The sequence below is a fragment of the Lissotriton helveticus genome, chromosome 10 (assembly GCF_964261635.1).
Source record: "Lissotriton helveticus chromosome 10, aLisHel1.1, whole genome shotgun sequence".
NCBI classification, from domain to species: Eukaryota; Metazoa; Chordata; class Amphibia; order Caudata; family Salamandridae; genus Lissotriton; species Lissotriton helveticus.
The window spans coordinates 21,566,055-21,584,674 of record NC_136071.1 but is presented as its reverse complement, the minus strand read 5'-3'; the positions used below and the strand labels follow the sequence as shown (position 1 = coordinate 21,584,674).

At 49.5% G+C, this 18,620-nt stretch overlaps 2 pseudogenes; both read left to right on the top strand.

Moving 5' to 3' along the window:
* Positions 1–1,598: 1,598 nt before the first annotated feature.
* LOC144786418 (18S ribosomal RNA) lies at positions 1,599–3,596 on the top strand (annotated as a pseudogene).
* A 3,275-nt stretch (positions 3,597–6,871) lies between these two features.
* LOC144786294 (5.8S ribosomal RNA) lies at positions 6,872–7,020 on the top strand (annotated as a pseudogene).
* Positions 7,021–18,620: the final 11,600 nt, after the last annotated feature.

The window sequence follows — 18,620 nt, the reverse complement described above, 5'->3', positions numbered from 1 at the left end:
ACGCATACCATTACAACGCATAACATTACTTTGCATTTCAGGTAAGTTTTGGATAGTGTAGGGGTAAAAATTACTATTCTAACTCCAGGGGGTGCAACAGTAGGGTAAGTGTTGGATAGTGTAGGGGTTAAAATTACTATTCTAACTCCAGGGGGTGCAACAGTAGGGTAAGTGTTGGATAGTGTAGGGGTACTATGTGTTGTAATGCTATGCGTTGTAATGGTATGCGTTGTAATGACTGCGTTGTAATGACATGCGTTGTAGTGGTGTGCGTTGTAGTGTCATGCGTTGTAATGACTGCGTTGTAAATGCATGCGTTGTAATGGATGTTGCGTTGTAAAAGTTTTGTTGTAATGGTAGTGCGTTGTAAAAGTTGCGTTGTAAAGGTTGTATACCGCCTACTCTGGCTGGCCTGTAACAAACACGGTCCATCCGGAACTGGGCCTTTCATCTCCACTCAGATGGTAGGTGAAAGCTGGGCAGGTAGGAAGGAAGACTCACGAGGGATCCCCTATGGAGGAGGCTTGCTCTTCCCTTAGGTTAGCGTTAGGATGGGGCGCAGGTATTTCAAGCTGCACTAATGGATTGCAGCGGCTCAGCCTTGTGATGCTTCCTATCAATGGATTCTCTAGGCCAATCCCGTTCCAATGGTGACGTGCGCTTGGCATATCTTGCATGGAAATGACACTTGTGAAAATGGGACATTTCTATGCATCAAACTCTTTGTGTGCCATGGTGTTCAGCAGCGGTCAACACCGGAGGCCGAAGGAGCACCTCTGGGCTCTCAAAGTGTATGAAAGTCTGTGCAGAATGGACACATTACTCCTCCCCGAGTCAGCTCAGAGGGACGCCAGGAGAACCGACGGACAGAGCGGTGCTCCACTTACCTGAGCTGCAGCCAGGTGAGGTGATGCTTTATCCTCCTACCTAAACGTTTCCTGGTGGAAATTTTCCATGACCTAGGACTACCAGGTGACATGGCTACCATTTTGTATCACTTTTAATTTTTCTCACTTTCTTGCAGTAGCGGTAATGTGGTCCTGATGAAAGCAGTGGACAACTAGTATCCACTTTTGCTGAATCATGTTGACCCATGATTTTGGAAGGCAGTTATTTGTTGAATCTGCTACTATTCTGCACTGTTTTTAAAGGTTGGAAGTTTGAGAGACAGTATTAAACTTCTTATTTTCCTCTCTTCTCTCCAATTTTATACACATCACTATTTGTTCACTCTCACCTATTCACGCACTGCAATTCAGTTATCTAAACACTCTTTTGCTCGATACCCCTGAATGTAATTCTAAATTTCTCAATGGTTTAGCGGCAACCACCCCAATACCAAGTGGCTGCAAGCATATTCTCCTTGGTGTGAGGAGACCCATATGTTGATAAGGGCGGTTCCGAACGGTAACTGATGGGTACTTGTAATACCCTGGTGATATCTTGCTGTGCCTTAAGGACACACGGGCGCATGCTACTTCTCATGACTTGTCTTTGAGCAATTTATGTTCTTTAACGGGACGCTTAGTTGATTTTGCAGACCCATAGACACTTCTTGTTTGTGCACATTACTCCTCCTCCATCCAGCAGGTGCTGCTAACTAGTGGAGGCTGCCTATAGCATATTCCTGTCTTAACAATTAAGCCATGAGCATGTAATGCAAACAGCTGGTATATCGTGGCTCGTTAAATGAAAGTTGTTGTTAGTTTCATCTCTTATTTAAATAATTTTGATAATTCTAGAGCTAATACAGGGTCGTGAGCATGCTGCCCTCCTGGGATACGTGCAGTATTAGACCAAGACCAATCTGGGTTCGCCCAGCCGCTTTGCTGACTCTAAGTAACCTCAGGCTGATCGCACGTCCCCGTGATCACAAAATACATTCAGATGTCTACCCTGTCAACGTTCAATGGTTTTCCATGGGTCTGCCATGGTGACCAGGGGTAACAGGGAATACAGGTTCAATTCTCGAGAGGGAGCCTGCGAAAATTGCTAATTCATCCAAGGAAGGCAAAGGGTGCGCAAATTGCCCTTCTCCGACTCTGGCAGGTAGTGACGAAAAATAACAATACACAAAAGTCCTTCGACTAGGACCCATTGAAGGGCAAGTCTGGGGCCAGTTGCTGCATAATCTCAGCTCCAATAGCATATATTAAAGTTATAGCAGTTTAAAAGCTCATAGTTAAACCTTAGGATTGAGCTAGTGACCCGCTGCGAGGCGGCGAGCTACCACCTGCGCTCGCCCCTGCCTCTCGACGTTCCCTTGATGCTCTTGACTTAGTGTCCTGGGGGTCCAAAGTGTGGAGTTTGAAAAAAGGAGAGTGTTCTAGCAGGCCGGTCCACTGAACACTTCAGTTAGCAATGTTGTTGTTTTTTGGAACTGGGGCCATGATTAAGACAGACAGCCAGGGTATTCGTATCGTGTCACTAGAGGTAATATTCTTGGACCAGCGCAAGATAAATCAAATCAAAAGCATTTGACAAGAATGTTTTGATTAATCAAGAAGCAAAGTCAGATGTTTGAAGACGATCAGATAAAGTCAAAGTTTTGACCATAAACGATGTCGACTGGTGATCTGGTGTCGTTATAACCAAGCTCCGCTGAGGAGTTTTCAGTCTTTGGGTTCCGGGGGAGTATGGTTGTAAATCTTAAACTTAAACGTATTGATAGAAGGGCTGTACCAGGTGTGAAGCCTGCAGCTTAATTTGACTAAACATGGGAAACCTCACCCCGCCCGGACACGGAAAGGATTGACAGATTGATAGCTTTTTTGTGGGAAACAGCGTTTACAACGCAACTTTTACAACGAAGTACCTTTACGACGCAACCATTACAACGCAACTTTTACAACGACTTGCACTGGGGGGCGCTCTAGGATAGGGAATAGTTTTAATTTACTATCCAACACCTTCCCTACTATCCACGGGGACTGGAGTTAGAATAGTAAATTAAACTATTCACTATCCAGCGCCCCCCAACGCAAGTCGTTGTAACGACTTGCGTTGTAAAACTTGCGTCGTAAAGGCATGCGTTGTAAAAGCATGCGTTGTAACGACGTACATCTGCTTTTTCTTGATTCTTTATGTTTGGTGGTGCATGGCCGTTCTCTGCTGATGGCACAATTTGCCCGTTTTTTTTATAATGAAAGAGACTCCTTCATGCTAACTGTTTAGACGAGCCCCAGTAGTTGCCCTTCAGCTTCTTAGAGGGAAAGTGGCCTTCAGACACATGCGATAGAGCATTAACAGGTCTATGAAGTCCTTAGATGCCTGGTTCTCCATGTGAGCTACTCCGAGTGGATCAGCGTGACTCTACCTGTCGCCAACATATGCGGGTAACCTACTGAGCTTTGTACATGAGAGGGAGTGGAGATTACAATTTTTCCCCGTAAACAAGGAATTCCCAATAATTGCAGGTCATGAACTGCATTGATTGAATCCGTGCCCTATGTACACACCTCCTATTGCTGCTACTGTTTTGATGGTTTAGTGAGGTTCTCAGATCAGAGTAAAGAAAAGATGATCAAACCTGGCTATCTAGAGGAAGTAAAAGTCATAACAAGGTTTCCCTAGGTGGACCTGCGGAAGGAGCCTTAATGGCGGAGCGGCTTGAGGGACTGATTGCAATAGCCTGAGCCCTTGGCTGGTTCCCAGACGGACCCCAGGCATGGGGTCGGGCTCTCCTCTAGTGCACACTGGCTGAGAGAGTGGTTTATGGGTACCGGGTGCTTGGGTGAGGAACAAGCATGCAGCAGGGTCCTCCACCCTGGTGGAATCTACTGAGTCAGGAAGGGCCAGGGTACATGACCACTGGCCCCTCCGCAAGGGGCACAATGCATCAGAAAGCCCCCAGAGATGGAACCGACACTCACCCAGCATGTCCCCAGGGCAAACTGAGTCATCAAAACTCCAAAAGACCCTGATGTTTGGGCCCTTGCACCCCGTCCCTGGTGACAGGGCAGCCTAGATGAGAAGGAAACAGGGTCACGAGGGAACACAGGCGTGTCTCAGCAGAGATGCTGTGTCCCTCAAAGCCAGAGATAACTGCTCGAGTGGGGAGAGGAGAAGCTGCCCCAGGATGAACAAGCTTCTATGCATGCCTGGACGAGTGGCTCTGATTTCCTGCTTTCTTTCCTGCATCTACAGATAAGCAAAAGGGATCACTGACATAATATAGAATGACAAAATATAGACTTACCAAAATATAGTCACCAAAATATAGAATGCTAAAATATCGAATTCCTATCTACAAACAGGTAAGTACAAAAATATCGAATCCAAAATATAGTCTGTAAAAAATATAGTCAGTCAAAATATCGAATTTTTTTAAATGTCTTAAAAGTAATTTAAAATTAATGAAATAATAAATATAATTAACTAAAACATACTTAAAAATACTCAAATAACCTTAAAATTAAGCTATAATTAATTTAAGTTATTAATACAAAATGTACAATATTTTACCGTAGGATAGCAGGAGGGTAACATTTAATATTACCACTCCAGTGAGTGCAGCAGTAGGGAAAGCGTTGGATAGCGTAGGGGTAAAAAATACTATTCCCACTCCAGTGAGTGCAACAGTAGGGAAAGCGTTGGATAGCGTAGGGGTAAAAAATACTATTCCCACTCCAGAGAGTGCAACAGTAGGGAAAGCGTTGGATAGCGTAGGGGTAAAAATTACTATTCCCACTCCAGAGAGTGCAACAGTAGGGAAAGCGTTGGATAGTGTAGGGGTAAACAATACTATTCCCACTCCAGAGAGTGCAACAGAAGGGAAAGCGTTGGATAGCGTAGGGGTAAAAATTACTATTCCCACTCCAGAGAGTGCAACAGTAGGGAAAGCGTTGGATAGCGTAGGGGTAAAAAATACTATTCCCACTCCAGTGAGTGCAACAGTAGGGAAAGCGTTGGATAGCATTAGGGTAAAAATTACTATTCCCACTCCAGAGAGTGCAACAGTAGGGAAAGCGTTGGATAGCGTAGGGGTAAAAATTACTATTCCCACTCCAGAGAGTGCAACAGTAGGGAAAGCGTTGGATATTGGAAGGGTAAAAATTACTATTTCCACTCCAGAGAGTGCAACAGTAGGGAAAGCGTTGGATAGCGTAGGGGTAAAAATTACTATTCCCACTCCAGTGAGTGCAACAGTAGGGAAAGCGTTGGATAGCATAAGGGTAAAAATTACTATTCCCACTCCAGAGCGTGCAACAATAGGGAAAGCGTTGGATAGCGTAGGGGTAAAAATTACTATTCCCACTCCAGAGAGTGCAACAGTAGGGAAAGCGTTGGATATTGGAAGGGTAAAAATTACTATTTCCACTCCAGAGAGTACAACAGTAGGGAAAGCATTGGATAGCGTAGGGGTAAAAATTACTATTCCCACTCCAGGGAGTGCAACAGTAGGGAAAGCGTTGGATAGTGTAGAGGTAAAAAATACTATTCCCACTCGAGAGAGTGCAACAGTAGGGAAAGCGTTGGATAGCGGAAGTGTGAAAATTACTATTCCCACTCCAGATAGTGTAACAGTAGGGAAACCTTTGGATAGCGTAGGGGTAAAAATTACTATTCCGACTCAAGAGAGTACAACAGTAGGGAAAGCGTTGGATAGCGGGAGGGTGAAAATTACTATTCCCACTCCAGTGAGTTTAACAGTAGGGAAAGTAATGATTTAATATATTATTACAAATAAATTAAATATCAATACCAATAAAACATTAATTGAAATTAATAACCAATTTAATATTATGTAATGATTAATTAGAAATACAACTACATATTAGTTATTAAAAATGAATAACCTATTAATAATTATTTAACAACTAATTAATTTTCAATAACAAAAACTAATTAATAATAAAAATTAATACCAATTAAAAATTAACAGTAAATTAATTATCAATACACAAAAAGTATTTTTAATATGTAATTAATTACAATTACATTACTTCCCACCCTATTCCCCTATAAACCCACATCTCACTACAGAAAATACATTAATACAATTATCACAATTATCAAATATTTAATTAATACAAAATAATTTCCAATTAATAAAAATTAATTGCCAATTAATAGAAATTAATTACCAATTAAAAATTAATTAACATTAAATTTAAATTCAATACCAATAAATGAAAAAAATTATTTACTTAATTACAATTAAATTACTTCCCACCCTATTCCCCTATAAACCCACAACCCGCTAAAGAAAATAAATTTAGAAAATTAACATAATTAACAATTATTCAATTAATACAAATTAATTGGCAATTAATAAACATTAATTACCAATTAAAAAATAACAATAAATTCAAAATGAATACCAATAAATAAATAAAAATATTTAATTAATTACAATTAAATTACTTCCCACCCTATTCCCCTATAAACCCACAACCCGCTACAGAACTAAAAAGCAAAATGTAATTAAAAATTAATAATAATTGCTATAAATTAATATTTAATTTAATATAATTAAATTACTTCCCACCCTATTCCCCTATAAACCCACAACCCGCTACAGAATTAAATCACGCAAAAATTAAATAACATAAAATTAATTACTTAAAATACATTAAACATACATTACAAAAATTAATATACACTTTTCACACATATACTAACATACAAAACACTTTAAAAAAAGTTATATTATTAAAAAATCGATATATTTAATGCCTATATTGTATACTTCGATATTTTGACTTCTATATTTTGAAAATCGATATTACTTACCTTAAATTCGATATTTTTAACCACTATATTGTGTCCATTCGATATTTTGTCCATTCTATATTTTTACTTCAATATTATGTCCATTCTATATTTTGGAATCGATATTATGACTGTTTACCAAGCAAAAGTTACCTGTGACTCTTGGTGGTAGATCACTCGGCTCATGTGCTGATGAAGAAATAGCTGCGAGAATTATTATTAATTGCAGAACGCATTGATCCTCAATACTTCAAATGCACCTTGCGGCCAGGGGTTCCTCCCAAAACTGTGCCTGTCTGAGGGTTGCTTGAATGTCAGTCGCCCTAGAGCTCTTTCAAGGGTTGCAGTTGAGGCTGTTGCAGAAAGCTATGCTCCCATCAGTCCCCCAAGGTCACACTCCGATTGGCCGTCGCAGGAGCGCCCTGGTTCTTGCGCGGAGGTACTCCACTGGTGTGCCTTGCCTTCCCCACCTCAATGAGGCAGGTGGGTGACTGGTTTGCTGCTGGCACGACCTGGGGTGCCTGACTGTATGCCATGTGAAGCTGTCTGTAGTGCCCCATGGCTGCATGCAGTCACTGCCTCAGGTACCAACTTCCATGGCCAGGGATCAAAAAACTCCCTTCCTGTCCATGAGTGACTGTTTCGATATTGGACCTCTGCTGTTTCGGTCTTTGATACAGTAAAGGGTGGCCTTTCTGAACCTGCAGCCCAGGGATAATTCTAGCTCCTCCATGCTTCGGCATCTGACCATCACCTCAGATCAGATGGGGGCTCAGGAATTAGGTTTTCTCAAAGTCTGTTTGCTTAGGAATACAGCCCAAAGTGGGTGATAAACTCCATCTAAGGCTAAATATAGGGCGAGAGGAATAGGCAACAAGTACCTCAAGAGAATGTTGAAAAGGACTTTGGAGAAAAAGTTCAAGAGGGCATGAACTCCTCAAGAGGTGAACTGCCTGCAGGATTCAACATGACTGGAAGGTTGGTTGACTGGGAGAGCGGATCCCCTTCACCGAAACAAAGCGTGGGCACACCCAACCCATGCAGAGCACAGTTCCTTCATCTCAACCAGCTCTGGGTCAGCTCAGAAGGTTTTAGGGTGGCAGGTGACTCTTTGCTCCAGTAGAGAGTCCTGCACTCCCCTGGCAGCAGTTTTGGTATTTCCATGTGCCCAAGGGAGATTGACCTCCTCCGTAGCCTCCCATGACACCGCACTGACCCCTCCCCGGGTGTGGTGGGATTGGGAAAGGGGACGTGGATTTCTGGTCCCTGCGTTTCTGTACTCAGTTTGACCCAACCAAATAGTGCTCCTGGATTGGGGGGTTCATGTCTGGCTCCAGGGTTCTGTGGCAATTCTAGGCTACTCACCGGACCCGTATTGGAATAGAGACCACTGAATCAAAGATATGCGCGAGTTGGAGTGCTGATTAAAACCCTGTGGTGAAATGAAGGTGAGGTTGGATCAAGAGCATGTGTGATGGAACCCGAAAGATGGTGAATTATACCTGGGCAGGATGAAGCCAAAGGCAACTCTGGTGGAAGTCTTTAGTGGTCCTGTTGTGTAAATCACTAGTGCAATCAGGGAAGTAGGGTGAAAGACTAATCAAACCATCTAGTAGTAGCTAGTTCACTCCGCCGTTTCCCTCAGGACAGCTGGCGATTGGAAACCCCAGTTTTATCTGGCAAATCGAAAGAGTAGATGTCTTGAGGTCAAAATTATCTCAACCTATTCCGAAACTTTAAATGGGTAAGAAGCATGGCTTGCTTTTGTGGAGCCAGGCATGGTTTGTGAGTGCCTAGTGGGCCACTATGGGTAAGCAAAACGGGCGCTACTGGATGTACTGAATGTGAGGTTAAGGTGGCCGATGCCATCACTTATCAGACCTCTGAAAAGTTGTTGGATAATACAAACAGCAGGACTGTGGCAATTGAAGTCAAAATCTACCAAGGAGTGCGTACCAATTTATCTGCCCAATCAACTAATAGGCTGAAAATGGATGGAGCCGGAGCATCAAGTCATACCTGTCCATTATTGGTACTGAGAGTCTTGGGGGCTAAACTGTGACATTTCGGAGTGCCACTTTAGTGTGTATGGAAACCCGGGGTGAGGGCTTGGCTGGAACTGCCACAGGTGCAGAACTTGGAGTCAGTAGCTACTATTCAAATGAACACTTTGAAGGCCGAAGTATGGAACCTGCAGTTGAAAGTGGCTCAGTCAGTCCTAAGAGATGAGATTTTGCCATTGGGAAGGGATGGGTGATGGCCTTCATTGTCCTCGGACCATTAAAATAGACCAGCAAACCTATGGTCAAAACGACAAAAAATTATTGCTAACTGATTTGGAAAAAGTATATGAAAACGCTTCAATATTAAAAACAACAAACTCATTGCAGTGAAAAGATGAGATTTAAGACAGAAAGATGAAAAATTTGAAAACAATATGCATCAAGCATCCGCTTATATTGTAAGAAATAACAGAAGGGAACAATAAAAGAAAGATGTAAAGACTTTATGAACAGAAAACGAGCATCTGAGAGTGGTTGCCGAGTGGGCAGTAAGTTAGAGTACACTGTCCTGAGAGTGATTGTGGAGCGGGCAGTAGGTTTTGTCTCGCTGTCCTGAGAGTGATTGTGGAGCGGGCAGTAGGTTTTGTCTCACTGTCCTGAGAGTGATCACAGAGCGGGCAGTAGGTTGTGTCTCGCTGTCCTGAGAGTGATTGCGGAAAAGGCAGTAGGTTGTGTCTCGCTGTCCTGAGAGTGATCACAGAGCGGGCAGTAGGTTGTGTCTCGCTGTCCTGAGAGTGATTGCGGAAAAGGCAGTAGGTTGTGTCTCGCTGTCCTGAGAGTGATCACAGAGCGGACAGTAGGTTGTGTCTCACTGTCCTGAGAGTGATCACAGAGCGGGCAGTAGGTTGTGTCTCGCTGTCCTCAGAGTGATTATGGAGCGGGCAGTAGGTTGTGTCTCGCTGTCCTGAGAGTGATTGTGGAGCGGGCAGTAGGTTGTGTCTTGCTGTCCTGTGAGTGATTGTGGAGCGGGCAGTAGGTTGTGTCTTGCTGTCCTGTGAGTGATTGTGGAGCGGGCAGTAGGTTGTGTCTCACTGTCCTGAGAGTGATTGTGGAGCGGGCAGTAGGTTGTGTCTCGCTATCCTGAGAGCGATTATGGAGCGGGCAGTAGGTTGTGTCTCGCTGTCCTGAGAGTGATCACAGAGCGGGCAGTAGGTTGTGTCTCGCTGTCCAGTGAGTGATTGTGGAGCGGGCAGTAGGTTGTGTCTCGCTGTCCTGAGAGTGATCACAGAGCGGACAGTAGGTTGTGTCTCACTGTCCTGTGAGTGATTGTGGAGCGGGCAGTAGGTTGTGTCTCGCTGTCCTGAGAGTGATCACAGAGCGGGCAGTAGGTTGTGTCTCACTGTCCTGAGAGTGATCACAGAGCGGGCAGTAGGTTGTGTCTCGCTGTCCTCAGAGTGATTATGGAGCGGGCAGTAGGTTGTGTCTCGCTGTGCTGAGAGTGATCACAGAGCAGGCAGTAGGTTGTGTCTCGCTGTCCTGAGAGTGATTGCGGAAAAGGCAGTAGGCTGTGTCTTGCTGTCCTGTGAGTGATTATGGAGCGGGCAGTAGGTTGTGTCTCGCTATCCTGAGAGTGATTGTGGAGCGGGCAGTAGGTTGTGTCTCGCTGTCCTGAGAGTGATCACAGAGCGGGCAGTAGGTTGTGTCTCACTGTCCTGAGAGTGATCACAGAGCGGGCAGTAGGTTGTGTCTCGCTGTCCTGAGAGTGATCACAGAGCGGGCAGTAGGTTGTGTCTCGCTGTCCTGAGAGTGATCACAGAGCGGGCAGTGGGTTGTGTCTCGCTGTCCTGAGAGTGATTGTGGAGTGGGCAGTGGGTTGTGTCTCGCTGTCCTGAGAGTGATTGTGGGGTGGGCAGTAGGGTGTGTCTCGCTGTCCTGAGAGTGATTGTGGAGCGGGCAGTAGGGTGTGTCTCGCTGTCCTGAGAGTGATTGTGGAGCGGGCAGTAGGTTGTGTCTCACTGTCCTGAGAGTGATCACAGAGCGGGCAGTAGGGTGTGTCTCGCTGTCCTGAGAGTGATTGTGGGGTGGGCAGTAGGGTGTGTCTCGCTGTCCTGAGAGTGATTGTGGAGCGGGCAGTAGGTTGTGTCTCGCTGTCCTGAGAGTGATCACAGAGCGGGCAGTGGGTTGTGTCTTGCTGTCCTGAGAGTGATTGTGGAGTGGGCAGTGGGTTGTGTCTCGCTGTCCTGAGAGTGATTGTGGAGCGGGCAGTAGGGTGTGTCTCGCTGTCCTGAGAGTGATTGTGGAGCGGGCAGTAGGGTGTGTCTCGCTGTCCTGAGAGTGATTGTGGAGCGGGCAGTAGGTTGTGTGTCGCATGCTTTGAGTGATTATGGAGCGGGCAGTAGGTTGTGTCGGGCAGTAGGTTGTGTCTCGTTGTCCAGTGAGTGATTGTGGAGCGGGCAGTAGGTTGTGTCTCGCTGTCCAGTGAGTGATTGTGGAGCGGGCAGTAGGTTGTGTCTCGCTGTCATGAGAGTGATTGCGGAGCGGGCAGTAGGTTGTGTCTCGCTGTCCTGAGAGTGATTGCGGAGCGGGCAGTAGGTTGTGTCTCGCTGTCCTGAGAGTGATTGCGGAGCGGGCAGTAGGTTGTGTCTCGCTGTCCTGAGAGTGATTGTGGAGCGGGCAGTAGGGTGTGTCTCGCTGTCCTGTGAGTGATTGTGGAGCGGGCAGTAGGTTGTGTCTCACTGTCCTGAGAGTGATTGCGGAGCGGGCAGTAGGTTGTGTCTCGCTGTCCGGTGAGTGATTGTGGAGCGGGCAGTAGGTTGTGTCTCTCTGTCCTGAGAGTGATTGCGGAGCGGGCAGTAGGTTGTGTCTCGCTGTCCAGTGAGTGATTGTGGGGCGGGCAGTAGGTTGTGTCTCGCTGTCCAGTGAGTGATTGTGGAGCGGGCAGTAGGTTGTGTCTCTCTGTCCTGAGAGTGATTGCGGAGCGGGCAGTAGGTTGTGTCTCTCTGTCCTGAGAGTGATTGTGGAGCGGGCAGTAGGTTGTGTCTCTCTGTCCTGAGAGTGATTGTGGAGCGGGCAGTAGGTTGGGTCTCATGTCCTGAGAGTGATTGTGGAGCGGGCAGTAGGTTGTGTCTCACTGTCCTGAGAGTGATTGTGGAGCGGGCAGTAGGTTGTGTCTCGCTGTCCTGAGAGTGATCACAGAGCGGGCAGTGGGTTGTGTCTCGCTGTCCTGAGAGTGATTGTGGAGTGGGCAGTGGGTTGTGTCTCGCTGTCCTGAGAGTGATTGTGGAGCGGGCAGTAGGGTGTGTCTCGCTGTCCTGAGAGTGATTGTGGAGCGGGCAGTAGGGTGTGTCTCGCTGTCCTGAGAGTGATTGTGGAGCGGGCAGTAGGTTGTGTGTCGCATGCTTTGAGTGATTATGGAGCGGGCAGTAGGTTGTGTCGGGCAGTAGGTTGTGTCTCGCTGTCCAGTGAGTGATTGTGGAGCGGGCAGTAGGTTGTGTCTCGCTGTCCAGTGAGTGTTTGTGGAGCGGGCAGTAGGTTGTGTCTCGCTGTCCTGAGAGTGATTGCGGAGCGGGCAGTAGGTTGTGTCTCGCTGTCCTGAGAGTGATTGCGGAGCGGGCAGTAGGTTGTGTCTCGCTGTCCTGAGAGTGATTGCGGAGCGGGCAGTAGGTTGTGTCTCGCTGTCCTGAGAGTGATTGTGGAGCGGGCAGTAGGGTGTGTCTCGCTGTCCTGTGAGTGATTGTGGAGCGGGCAGTAGGTTGTGTCTCACTGTCCTGAGAGTTATTGCGGAGCGGGCAGTAGGTTGTGTCTCGCTGTCCAGTGAGTGATTGTGGAGCGGGCAGTAGGTTGTGTCTCTCTGTCCTGGGAGTGATTGCGGAGCGGGCAGTAGGTTGTGTCTCGCTGTCCAGTGAGTGATTGTGGGGCGGGCAGTAGGTTGTGTCTCGCTGTCCAGTGAGTGATTGTGGAGCGGGCAGTAGGTTGTGTCTCTCTGTCCTGAGAGTGATTGCGGAGCGGGCAGTAGGTTGTGTCTCTCTGTCCTGAGAGTGATTGTGGAGCGGGCAGTAGGTTGTGTCTCTCTGTCCTGAGAGTGATTGTGGAGCGGGCAGTAGGTTGGGTCTCACTGTCCTGAGAGTGATTGTGGAGCGGGCAGTAGGTTGTGTCTCACTGTCCTGAGAGTGATTGTGGAGCGGGCAGTAGGGTGTGTCTCGCTGTCCTGAGAGTGATTGTGGGGTGGGCAGTAGGGTGTGTCTCGCTGTCCTGAGAGTGATTGTGGAGCGGGCAGTAGGTTGTGTCTCGCTGTCCTGAGAGTGATTGTGGAGCGGGCAGTAGGTTGAGTCTCGCTGTCCTGAGAGTGATCACAGAGCGGGCAGTGGGTTGTGTCTCGCTGTCCTGAGAGTGATTGTGGAGTGGGCAGTGAGTTGTGTCTCGCTGTCCTGAGAGTGATTGTGGAGCGGGCAGTAGGGTGTGTCTCGCTGTCCTGAGAGTGATTGTGGAGCGGGCAGTAGGGTGTGTCTCGCTGTCCTGAGAGTGATTGTGGAGCGGGCAGTAGGTTGTGTGTCGCATGCTTTGAGTGATTATGGAGCGGGCAGTAGGTTGTGTCGGGCAGTAGGTTGTGTCTCGCTGTCCAGTGAGTGATTGTGGAGCGGGCAGTAGGTTGTGTCTCGCTGTCCAGTGAGTGATTGTGGAGCGGGCAGTAGGTTGTGTCTCGCTGTCCTGAGAGTGATTGCGGAGCGGGCAGTAGGTTGTGTCTCGCTGTCCTGAGAGTGATTGCGGAGCGGGCAGTAGGTTGTGTCTCGCTGTCCTGAGAGTGATTGCGGAGCGGGCAGTAGGTTGTGTCTCGCTGTCCTGAGAGTGATTGTGGAGCGGGCAGTAGGGTGTGTCTCGCTGTCCTGTGAGTGATTGTGGGGCGGGCAGTAGGTTGTGTCTCGCTGTCCAGTGAGTGATTGTGGGGCGGGCAGTAGATTGTGTCTCGCTGTCCAGTGAGTGATTGTGGAGCGGGCAGTAGGGTGTGTCTCTCTGTCCTGAGAGTGATTGTGGAGAGGGCAGTAGGTTGTGTCTCTCTGTCCTGAGAGTGATTGCGGAGCGGGCAGTAGGTTGTGTCTCTCTGTCCTGAGAGTGATTGTGGAGCGGGCAGTAGGTTGTGTCTCGCTGTCCAGTGAGTGATTGTGGAGCGGGCAGTAGGTTGTGTCTCTCTGTCCTGAGAGTGATTGTGGAGCGGGCAGTAGGTTGTGTCTCGCTGTCCTGAGAGTGATTGCGGAGCGGGCAGTAGGTTGTGTCTCTCTGTCCTGAGAGTGATTGTGGAGCGGGCAGTAGGTTGTGTCTCGCTGTCCAGTGAGTGATTGTGGAGCGGGCAGTAGGTTGTGTCTCTCTGTCCTGAGAGTGATTGTGGAGCGGGCAGTAGGTTGTGTCTCGCTGTCCAGTGAGTGATTGTGGAGCGGGCAGTAGGTTGTGTCTCGCTGTCCTGAGAGTGATTGTGGAGCGGGCAGTAGGTTGTGTCTCTCTGTCCTGAGAGTGATTGTGGAGCGGGCAGTAGGTTGTGTCTCGCTGTCCAGTGAGTGATTGTGGAGCGGGCAGTAGGTTGTGTCTCGCTGTCCTGAGAGTGATTGTGGAGCGGGCAGTAGGGTGTGTCTCGCTGTCCTGTGAGTGATTGTGGGGCGGGCCGTAGGTTGTGTCTCGCTGTCCAGTGAGTGATTGTGGGGCGGGCAGTAGGTTGTGTCTCACTGTCCAGTGAGTGATTGTGGAGCGGGCAGTAGGTTGTGTCTCTCTGTCCTGAGAGTGATTGTGGAGCGGGCAGTAGGTTGTGTCTCGCTGTCCAGTGAGTGATTGTGGAGCGGGCAGTAGGTTGTGTCTCTCTGTCCTGAGAGTGATTGTGGAGCGGGCAGTAGGTTGTGTCTCGCTGTCCTGAGAGTGATTGCGGAGCGGGCAGTAGGTTGTGTCTCTCTGTCCTGAGAGTGATTGTGGAGCGGGCAGTAGGTTGTGTCTCGCTGTCCAGTGAGTGATTGTGGAGCGGGCAGTAGGTTGTGTCTCTCTGTCCTGAGAGTGATTGTGGAGCGGGCAGTAGGTTGTGTCTCGCTGTCCAGTGAGTGATTGTGGAGCGGGCAGTAGGTTGTGTCTCTCTGTCCTGAGAGTGATTGTGGAGCGGGCAGTAGGTTGTGTCTCGCTGTCCTGAGAGTGATTGCGGAGCGGGCAGTAGGTTGTGTCTCGCTGTCCTGAGAGTGACTGTGGAGCGGGCAGTAGGTTGTGTCTCGCTGTCCTGAGAGTGACTGTGGAGCGGGCAGTAGGTTGTGTCTCTCTGTCCTGGGAGTGATTTTGGGGCGGGCAGTAGGTTGTGTCTCGCTGTCCAGTGAGTGATTGTGGAGCGGGCAGTAGGTTGTGTCTCGCTGTCCAGTGAGTGATTGTGGAGCGGGCAGTAGGTTGTGTCTCTCTGTCCTGAGAGTGATTGTGGAGCGGGCAGTAGGTTGTGTCTCGCTGTCCTGAGAGTGATCACAGAGCGGGCAGTGGGTTGTGTCTCGCTGTCCTGAGAGTGATTGTGGAGTGGGCAGTGGGTTGTGTCTCGCTGTCCTGAGAGTGATTGTGGAGCGGGCAGTAGGGTGTGTCTCGCTGTCCTGAGAGTGATTGCGGAGCGGGCAGTAGGTTGTGTCTCTCTGTCCTGAGAGTGATTGTGGAGCGGGCAGTAGGTTGTGTCTCGCTGTCCAGTGAGTGATTGTGGAGCGGGCAGTAGGTTGTGTCTCTCTGTCCTGAGAGTGATTGTGGAGCGGGCAGTAGGTTGTGTCTCGCTGTCCAGTGAGTGATTGTGGAGCGGGCAGTAGGTTGTGTCTCTCTGTCCTGAGAGTGATTGCGGAGCGGGCAGTAGGTTGTGTCTCGCTGTCCTGAGAGTGATTGCGGAGCGGGAAGTAGGTTGTGTCTCGCTGTCCTGAGAGTGACTGTGGAGCGGGCAGTAGGTTGTGTCTCGCTGTCCTGAGAGTGACTGTGGAGCGGGCAGTAGGTTGTGTCTCGCTGTCCTGGGAGTGATTGTGGGGCGGGCAGTAGGTTGTGTCTCGCTGTCCAGTGAGTGATTGTGGAGCGGGCAGTAGGTTGTGTCTCGCTGTCCAGTGAGTGATTGTGGAGCGGGCAGTAGGTTGTGTCTCTCTGTCCTGAGAGTGATTGTGGAGCGGGCAGTAGGTTGTGTCTCGCTGTCCTGAGAGTGATCACAGAGCGGGCAGTGGGTTGTGTCTCGCTGTCCTGAGAGTGATTGTGGAGTGGGCAGTGGGTTGTGTCTCGCTGTCCTGAGAGTGATTGTGGAGCGGGCAGTAGGGTGTGTCTCGCTGTCCTGAGAGTGATTGTGGAGCGGGCAGTAGGGTGTGTCTCGCTGTCCTGAGAGTGATTGTGGAGCGGGCAGTAGGTTGTGTGTCGCATGCTTTGAGTGATTATGGAGCGGGCAGTAGGTTGTGTTGGGCAGTAGGTTGTGTCTCGCTGTCCAGTGAGTGATTGTGGAGCGGGCAGTAGGTTGTGTCTCGCTGTCCAGTGAGTGATTGTGGAGCGGGCAGTAGGTTGTGTCTCGCTGTCCTGAGAGTGATTGCGGAGCGGGCAGTAGGTTGTGTCTCGCTGTCCTGAGAGTGATTGCGGAGCGGGCAGTAGGTTGTGTCTCGCTGTCCTGAGAGTGATTGCGGAGCGGGCAGTAGGTTGTGTCTCGCTGTCCGGAGAGTGATTGTGGAGCGGGCAGTAGGGTGTGTCTCGCTGTCCTGTGAGTGATTGTGGGGCGGGCAGTAGGTTGTGTCTCGCTGTCCAGTGAGTGATTGTGGGGCGGGCAGTAGATTGTGTCTCGCTGTCCAGTGAGTGATTGTGGAGCGGGCAGTAGGTTGTGTCTCTCTGTCCTGAGAGTGATTGCGGAGCGGGCAGTAGGTTGTGTCTCTCTGTCCTGAGAGTGATTGTGGAGCGGGCAGTAGGTTGTGTCTCGCTGTCCAGTGAGTGATTGTGGAGCGGGCAGTAGGTTGTGTCTCTCTGTCCTGAGAGTGATTGTGGAGCGGGCAGTAGGTTGTGTCTCGCTGTCCTGAGAGTGATTGCGGAGCGGGCAGTAGGTTGTGTCTCTCTGTCCTGAGAGTGATTGTGGAGCGGGCAGTAGGTTGTGTCTCGCTGTCCAGTGAGTGATTGTGGAGCGGGCAGTAGGTTGTGTCTCTCTGTCCTGAGAGTGATTGTGGAGCGGGCAGTAGGTTGTGTCTCGCTGTCCAGTGAGTGATTGTGGAGCGGGCAGTAGGTTGTGTCTCGCTGTCCTGAGAGTGATTGTGGAGCGGGCAGTAGGTTGTGTCTCTCTGTCCTGAGAGTGATTGTGGAGCGGGCAGTAGGTTGTGTCTCGCTGTCCAGTGAGTGATTGTGGAGCGGGCAGTAGGTTGTGTCTCGCTGTCCTGAGAGTGATTGTGGAGCGGGCAGTAGGGTGTGTCTCGCTGTCCTGTGAGTGATTGTGGGGCGGGCAGTAGGTTGGGTCTCGCTGTCCAGTGAGTGATTGTGGGGCAGGCAGTAGGTTGTGTCTCGCTGTCCAGTGAGTGATTGTGGAGCGGGCAGTAGGTTGTGTCTCTCTGTCCTGAGAGTGATTGCGGAGCGGGCAGTAGGTTGTGTCTCTCTGTCCTGAGAGTGATTGTGGAGCGGGCAGTAGGTTGTGTCTCGCTGTCCAGTGAGTGATTGTGGAGCGGGCAGTAGGTTGTGTCTCTCTGTCCTGAGAGTGATTGTGGAGCGGGCAGTAGGTTGTGTCTCGCTGTCCTGAGAGTGATTGTGGAGCGGGCAGTAGGTTGTGACTCTCTGTCCTGAGAGTGATTGTGGAGCGGGCAGTAGGTTGTGTCTCGCTGTCCAGTGAGTGATTGTGGAGCGGGCAGTAGGTTGTGTCTCTCTGTCCTGAGAGTGATTGTGGAGCGGGCAGTAGGTTGTGTCTCGCTGTCCAGTGAGTGATTGTGGAGCGGGCAGTAGGTTGTGTCTCTCTGTCCTGAGAGTGATTGTGGAGCGGGCAGTAGGTTGTGTCTCGCTGTCCTGAGAGTGATTGCGGAGCGGGCAGTAGGTTGTGTCTCGCTGTCCTGAGAGTGACTGTGGAGCGGGCAGTAGGTTGTGTCTCGCTGTCCTGAGAGTGACTGTGGAGCGGGCAGTAGGTTGTGTCTCGCTGTCCTGGGAGTGATTGTGGGGCGGGCAGTAGGTTGTGTCTCGCTGTCCAGTGAGTGATTGTGGAGCGGGCAGTAGGTTGTGTCTCGCTGTCCAGTGAGTGATTGTGGAGCGGGCAGTAGGTTGTGTCTCTCTGTCCTGAGAGTGATTGTGGAGCGGGCAGTATGTTGTGTCTCGCTGTCCTGAGAGTGATTGCGGAGCGGGCAGTAGGTTGTGTCTCTCTGTCCTGAGAGTGATTGTGGAGCGGGCAGTAGATTGTGTCTCGCTGTCCAGTGAGTGATTGTGGAGCGGGCAGTAGGTTGTGTCTCTCTGTCCTGAGAGTGATTGTGGAGCAGGCAGTAGGTTGTGTCTCGCTGTCCAGTGAGTGATTGTGGAGCGGGCAGTAGGTTGTGTCTCTCTGTCCTGAGAGTGATTGTGGAGCGGGCAGTAGGTTGTGTCTCGCTGTCCAGTGAGTGATTGTGGAGCGGGCAGTAGATTGTGTCTCGCTTTCCAGTGAGTGATTGTGGAGCGGGCAGTAGGTTGTGTCTCTCTGTCCTGAGAGTGATTGTGGAGCGGGCAGTAGGTTGTGTCTCGCTGTCCTGAGAGTGATTGCGGAGCGGGCAGTAGGTTGTGTCTCTCTGTCCTGAGAGTGATTGTGGAGCGGGCAGTAGGTTGTGTCTCGCTGTCCAGTGAGTGATTGTGGAGCGGGCAGTAGGTTGTGTCTCGCTGTCCAGTGAGTGATTGTGGAGCGGGCAGTAGGTTGTGTCACGCTGTCCAGTGAGTGATTGTGGAGCGGGCAGTAGGTTG